This window comes from Kogia breviceps, chromosome 2 (genome assembly GCF_026419965.1).
Source record: "Kogia breviceps isolate mKogBre1 chromosome 2, mKogBre1 haplotype 1, whole genome shotgun sequence".
In the NCBI taxonomy this organism is placed as follows: domain Eukaryota; kingdom Metazoa; phylum Chordata; class Mammalia; order Artiodactyla; family Physeteridae; genus Kogia; species Kogia breviceps.
Window position 1 is genome coordinate 128,056,640 of NC_081311.1, and position 7,864 is coordinate 128,064,503.

The window sequence follows — 7,864 nt, forward strand, 5'->3', positions numbered from 1 at the left end:
TCATTATGAAAGAAACCTCTTTATCCTTTGCAATGATCCTTGTCTTGAAGTCTACATTGTCTGGTTTTAATTTAGCCATTCCAGCTCTGTTTTGGTTACTATTTGCAATATATACCTTTTCGTTGCTTTATTTTTAAACCCACTGATGTCTTTATATTTAAGATAATTTGTTGAAAACTGCCTATAGTTGAATATTACTTTATTTTACCCAGCCCAACAATCTCTGGCATTTAATTGTAGAGTTTAAACTATTTACATTTAGTGTATTTATTGATACGTTTGAGGTTAAATCTAATATTTTGCAATTTGTTTTTTGTCCTCTCTGTTCTTTATTTCTCATTTTCAACCTTCTTTTCAATTAATTCCTTATTATTTGTCTTTCATTTTATTTCCCACTACTGATTAATTAGCTATACCCATGTGTTTTGTCTCTTAAAGTGTTTGCTCTAAGCTTTACAATACGCATTTAAAACTTAACACAGCCTGTCTTCAAACTAAATCACAAAACTTCACATATAACATAAGAACTTTAGAACTGTATAACTTATCTCCTTTCTTCTCTCTTGTGGCATAATTGTTAAACATTTTTCATTGTAAGCCTCCAAATGCATTGTTTTCATTATTACTTTAAAAAGTTAGCTATCTTTAAAATTTTTTTAGTGAGAAAATAATATTTTTTCTATTTATCCATTTACCATTTTTGGTCCTCCTTATTTAAGTTGTCAGCTGATATAATTTTTTTCTTGTTCTTCTGGCAATGCCTTCACACAGCTTTTACTTATATCAAGGTGTTTCCTTTTTGAAAGATATTTTCTCTGGGTATAGAAGTTTAGATTGACATTTTCCCCCAGAACTTAAATATATTGTTATATTGTTTTCTCAATTTCATAGGTTTTGATGAAAAACTTTCTGTAATTTTTATCTTTGTTCCTCTTTACATAATCACTTTTTTCTCTGGGTAATGGTTTCCCCTTTATCATGTTCTTTTTTAAGCAATTAGATGATGATGTGCTGTGGTTTTCCTTATACTTGTCCTCCTTGGGGATCATCAAGCTTCTTGAGTCTTGGTTTATAGTCTTCTTCACATTTGGAAAAATGTTTGGCCATTCACATGTCTCTGCCCTCACCCCCTCCCCCTTGTTTTTTGTTTTCTCTCTTCCTGGGATTGCAATCACATGTATGTCATGTTAGACCCTTGTTGTTGTCTTCTTCTTGTCTTCTTCCTCTCTATGCTTCATTTTGGAGAATTTATATTGCATTTTCTTTAAGTCCACTATATTTTCTTTTTTTTTTCCAGTTTCTAATCTGCCATTAATTCTATCCAGCAAAGTTTTTATTTTAGATGTTATAGTTTTCTTTTTTTTTTAGCAGAAAAAAATGTCCTTTACTTTTCCTTCTTGTAGCATTATTGGCACAGAAAAGAACATGTCTGGTTTAGAAATGATGTTAAGTTTCTACAAAAATGAAGATGTACTTTGTATTTGTATTAAAAGTATAAAAAGCACAGGATACATTTTCAGACCAGTTGTACTTTTACCCACTTATGGTAATATGTGCAATGTTAGAGTGTACTTAGGTAATGTGTAAATCAAATGAAAAATCCAGAAACAGCTGGTTCTGAATTACAGCACACACTGGAAATTTTGAGAAAGGAGAATGCATATTAACAAAAAGAACACCAGCAAGCTCAAACTCAAGTTTATATGCTGAGTATTTTTAAAGGGTTTAAAAAGCATGCTCATTCAACATACAGGTTTTTCTCACTTAACAGATGCATTTCTATCTGCTTGTGTACAGCAAAGGGTGAAAAACTTGAATCAACTTACTTATGATTTCAGAAATGTATTCCATGGAATTTATTTCACTGCTCCTACCATTGATTCTTCAGATAAGCAAAGTACAGAGGGTCGCATCCCTTGAAATTGCTTTTAAGCTAGCACTTTACATTGAAAGATAATAAGTAGAAACCTAGCAATTCCTGGTACAGTGCCTGGACTTAGCCTCATTTAATATAAGAATTGGATGTACCACAGAAAATTTATCTTTTTTTTTTTTTTTTTTTTGCGATACATGGGCCTCTCACTGTTGTGGCCTTTCTCATTGCGGAGCACAGGCTCCGGACACACAGGCTCAACGGGCTCACGGGCCCAGCTCACGGGCTCAACGGGCTCACGGGCCCAGCCGCTCCGCAGCATGTGGGATCTTCCTGGACCGGGGCACAAACCCGTGTCCCCTGCATCGGCAGGCGGACTCTCAACCACTGCGCCACCAGGGACGCCCCTATCATTTTCTTTATCCTTGGAGGAGAGGGAAGGAATAAGGAAAGGTGGGGACATGGCTGCAGTATTTAAGAGCTGAATGGAACAATGCATCTTTCACAATGCTGACAACTCCACAATGAAGAACCACCATGAATCTCATCAATTTTTTTAGTTCATGCTGGACTAGGAATTTAGGTTCCCCTCTTTGTGTATCAATTAATTTAAACTTCTCCAAAAATTAATACTACAAGATAAACTCTAACTACAATAGGTATTTCCTAAGTTGGAGACCAAACACCAAAGGGAATCCCTTCTTCCAACATCTATTGTTATGTTAGGATTTCACCAAAGAGGAACTCTAACACTTAAATATGAAGTCTCTTGGCCAAGTAAGAAATTACAGCTATTATGGGTATTACCCTACATAGCCACTATTTGTATTACATATTAAACCCATCATTAAATATGCTTGCATAATTATGCTGTGAATGATGATAGCAGTGATGATACTAGTGAAAAAGGACCATCTTTAGCCCAAGAGTAAGAGGGAAAAAATGTGAAAACAAGTAGAAAGCAGACAAAGAGTTGGGCATTTTCTGATCTGAAAGGAACATTTTAAACATAGAAATACAAAAAGAAAAGTATTCCCTTATTTCCTCTATGTGGAAATATGAAACATTTATTTTAGATATCAGACAAGAACAGAGCTAAATAATCCAGTTTTACTGCAGCAGTGTGAAAATCATCCCTTCACCACAGTGTAAGATTTAAATGTGTCTGCACAAGGGTACACATTATATAAAATGTAGTTAAGATTACTGCAGCCCTGACAAGTATTTCCAGTCCCTAATCCAGGTCCTACTGCAATACTGGTGGTCCCAATAGTTTCATGGAAGTAAATCATTAAAAATAATAATAAAGCAATTAAAAAGACAAATCAAAATGCCTCAGTGACCATATATCCAACTCAAACTTTATCTATTTAAATGTTACATTTGCCTCCCACTAATCTTTATTTCACTCAGACTTGAACAATAAATCTTCCATATTGAAGTATCTTCCTTGCCTAATTAATTCAAAGGAAAAAACCAGAATGATTAGTAAAGAAAAATGTAGGGATTAACACACCCTTTTAATTTGTTTTAAATATTTTAAATATTTTTAAGGTTTAAAAATTGTTTAAAATTTTTAATTTCTGGTAAGAAAACATTATCTGAATGAATACCCTAATGACAAACCACTGTAAAATGTTTCAGCTGCATTTGGGGCAGAGGGGTAGGGTTCATCTTCAAAGCACCCCAGCTTTCTTCATGAGAAAGTCAGAGGTACACTGGTTTGTATTGTGACATCCATTTGGTGATCTAAGTTGTTTTTCCTTCAGCAGGGACTTTATTTGTCAGAAGGGCATTATGCTTGACCTCCAAATTTGGCTGACAATTTACTGATGAGATTCATAACCTTTGTGTTGCTCTGATATTTTGACATACTTGCTGGGTTCTGAGCCACATCCTGGAAGGCCACCATAACTTCTGGATCCTGCATGGCTGCAAGAACCTCTGGATCACTAAGAATTTCATTGAGCCCAGGCATTCCTGCCATTCCAGGCATGCCCCCTCCCATTCCAGGCATTCCTCCAGGAAAATTACCAGGCATTCCGCAAGGAAAGCCACCTGGAGGAGCCATACTGAGCTCCTGACTGTCATCTGGCTTCTTCCTCCCTCTGGGCGCTCTCATGTTCTTCCTGAACCTTCTTGACCCTTTCTGTTCTTTCTTTGATCTCTCTCTCTCTTCACGTTTTCGCTCATACTTTCTCTTATGTTCAGCAGTTTTCAGGGCCGTTGGTTGAACTTCTTTCAGCATTGCACTAGCATCTTCATCATAATCCAGTTTACAGGCAAGGGCAAGATCATGGGCAGCTTCTTCCCAATGGCCCCAAAGTCTGTGTGCTTTCCTTTGCTACTTGTATGGCTGAGCAGAATTGGGATCTATTTCAATAGCTCTGTCACAGTCTTAGATGGCAGCATTTGGCATCTGTAATTTGATGAAGACATTTGCTCTCTTGGCATACAGAATGGCCAAACGAGGATTTAACTTGATGGCATCTGTGAACAAGTCAATGGCTTTCTGTAGTTCACCATCATTTAGGGCATCAATGGCAGCCACTTTTTTTATCATTTGCATGATCCATCATCTCCTCAGTTATCTCTACATTTTCATCTCCCATTTCATGAGGGGCATCAGTGTCTGGTTCAATCACACCTTCATTGTCAATTTCTAGATCACTTTCCTCACTAGATGGTTCCTCTGTCTTTATGTTTTCCTCTGCCTTCTTACTATCTGTTTTTTCTTCCTTGGTATTTTCTTCCAATTTAGTTTTAGGAGTAGCAGGTGGTATTTTACCCCCCATGCTCACCACCCACTCCCTCAGGAAGCCCATTTTCTCGGTGCGCAGAACGCTCGGGTCCTGCTTGCACATTTTCATGAAGGCTCGAAGCTCACTCACTTTGCGGGGGTCCGTGGTCCGGAGGCGGTGGGCGCAACAGAGGCTGCGGCCAGATCCCTGGCCCCGGCGCTAGCTTAGTGTGACCGCGTAAGGGGGGGCGGGTGCTGCGAGGCAGAACAGACTAGAACCTCCTATAGTTTTCATTTATTGAAGTTCCTTTTTGTTTTTTCTAACATCTTCTATTTCCCTCCTCTTTGTATTCATTTTCCTCTGAATTCTCAAGCATAATGATCATAGTTGTCTTAAAGTTTCTGCCTACTAATTCCACATCTCTGTAATTTCTAGATTTGTTACTATAGACTGATTTTCCTCCTGGTTATTGGTTATATTTCCTCTTCTTTATACATGTGTAGTGATTTTTTTTTTTTTTGGATTCTGAACATTGTAAATTTTATGTTATTTGAATGCTGAATTTTGTTGTAGTCCTTCAAAACATGTTTATTGAGCTTTGTTCTGGTAGTCATTTAGGTTATTGGCAGATAAATTTCTTTCAAGGGTTATTTTTTAAAGACTTTATTAAGGCGTGTCTAGAGTGGTCTTCACTTGATAGCTAGCTAAGACCACACCTGAGGGTTGAGTCTTCCGTGGTCTCTACTGAATGCTTTTTCTATTTAATAAGGACTTTTTACCCTGGCTATTGTGAACTCAGAATATTTCCAGTGATGTGTGAAATCTGGAGTTGTTCTGCTTGCAGCTCCCTGGCAGTTGTTCTCCCCTAAGAAGCTGTTCTTTGCACACTTGTAGAATTTCACCCTATGAATGTACAGACTGATATTTAGCCAAACGATAAAGGGGACCCTATGAATATTTCCAAAGCCTTTTATCTTTCTCTCTCCATTACCCTTCCCCACATACTCAAGCTCCCTCAGACTCCTTGAACTCGGAATGGTCTCCTCTACCCAGTGGGATTGCTAGAGTCTTTGGGGTTCCCTCTTTCTGCATTGAGTTTGGGAAATTACCTCCAGGCAGAACTCCTAGGACTCATAGGATTCACCTTTATTAGTTTCCCATACCTCAGCTATCACAGTCCTGTGCTTCCTGTTGTTTAATATCTGAGAAGTATTGTTTTATATATTTTGCTCAACTATCTAGTTGATTATGGCCTGACAGTAAGTCCAAACTTTGTTTCTTCCTAATGGCTAAAAGCAGAAGTCCAAATTTTCATGTTTATCCAAGGTTATACACGCACAGAGATTAAAAAGTCCATTTTCCAATGTTTTTATAGAGCAGAACAAAACAATAGCAATCCCCTGTCCTTAACCCCAGTGCGCACTCCCGAAGGCAATCACTTCCATATCTTTCTGTTGATTGTTTTCATATTTACTTCCATTTTGCTTATGTTGCTGTTTCTTGAGACTTTTGTTTTTAATATTGAACTTTTACTGGAGAATACAGAGATTTGGCTCTTTCTTACATTCTTCAGCTTTACTCCATACATAAAACTTTCCCATCACTCCATCTTCCCAAGATCATTATACCATAATTTTGGTTGGATAAATATTGTGTTTATACTGTTTTGGCTTGTGAGTGTTTTTTATAGCTGGACCATATGACATATAACATACTATGATTATTTTTATTTATTGCACACATTTTTGGTTCCCTGGAGTTGATAACTTACTTTTTTTTTAATCTAGTTGTATATTTACAACTCCTCTAGTTGTATATTTACACTCTTATTATGTTTGAACACCTCAGGTATTCTAGCTCTATCTTATTGAAGAAGTTTCTAGAGCCTAGAGCCTTGTGACCTGCTTTTACTTGGTCTTGTTGTCATCCGAGTCCTTTGTACATTTTTCCTGACATCTCCCTTTACCATCATCCTGGAGATTACATTTCCCTGTCTATTGGTTTAGATTCCCTCTTTCCTGTATCCCGTGTTCTCTTTCTTCTTGGTTTACTACCTCATTTTTGGTGGATCAAATCCTCTGGTAACTACTTGAGAAAAGGTATGTGAGAAATTTTTTTGTTTTGTTATATGTTCACTTTTTGTGAAGTTGTATGCCCTTATTTTACCTGCATATTTGATCAGTAGTTTTGCAGGTTATATTTTTATAAATACTTTTTATTTGACTATTTCTTCACTTCCTTGTTTGTTAAGAATTTTTTCATAAATAGGTGTTAAGTTTTATCAAATGCCTTTTCTGCTTCTGGTTATAGGAAATTTTTTTCCTCAGAACTTGGAAAGTTTTACTTCATTTTCTTCTAGCTTTCTAGTGTTGTTGTGATATTTGATCTTCTGCATGTGATCTATTTCTTTTTCTCTCCAGAAGCTTTTAGGATTTTTTCAAATCCCTAGCATTCTAAAATTTCATGATGATATATCTTCATATGTTTTAGCACTGGTTTTCCAGGTAAGAAAAAGTTGAGGGTGTGTGAGCTTCAAACAGGGTTCTGGAACATCCCACTCTTTAGTGCCGATAGAAAAGCCTCAGCAAAGAAGTCAAGAGCATGCAGTACTGGCTTGAGGTGAAACACATGTGAACCTTGTTGTAGCCTGGCAGATCTGGTTGCCATAACAGTAATTGAAACAAGAGGCCAGGAGGATCTGATGTATTACGTAAGATGTATCTGATGTATTACGTCATATTGCCTGACTTTTTGGAGAGATTTTCTCAGCCCCACCTTCTGAGTCTTTCTATTTCTTCATTTCTACTCTCATCTCAATTTCCAAAGAAATTTTATTGTTGTTGTTTCTGAATTTATGTATGTATGTATGTATACACACACACACACACACACACACACACACACACACACACACATATTCCTGATCTTACTCAATGCTTGCAGCATTTGTCTTCAAATCCTCTGGATATCAGTTATAGCTCCTGTGTTGTTTTCTAGGTTTTCTTCTTCATAAAAATAGTCTTTGTTTCCTCTATGTTTATCTTTTTCTTGTTAGTTTTGACCTCTGTATTGGCATTGCTCTCCAGCTGTTTGCTAATTATATGTAAGAATGGTACTTTGAAAAGCTGATTGAAAGCTCTCTGTGCATGGGTGAAATATTTAATTAAAAGAGCTTTCAACATCATCTCAAAGACTTTTCTTCTTGGCTGGTCAAATTCCATAGAGAAAACTCTTTTAATCTTTGACCTGA

The 7,864-nt window shown here is 36.8% G+C and overlaps 1 pseudogene; it reads right to left on the bottom strand.

The window, feature by feature from the left end:
• Window positions 1-3,668: 3,668 nt before the first annotated feature.
• Window positions 3,669-4,701, bottom strand: LOC131750388 (hsc70-interacting protein pseudogene; annotated as a pseudogene).
• Window positions 4,702-7,864: the final 3,163 nt, after the last annotated feature.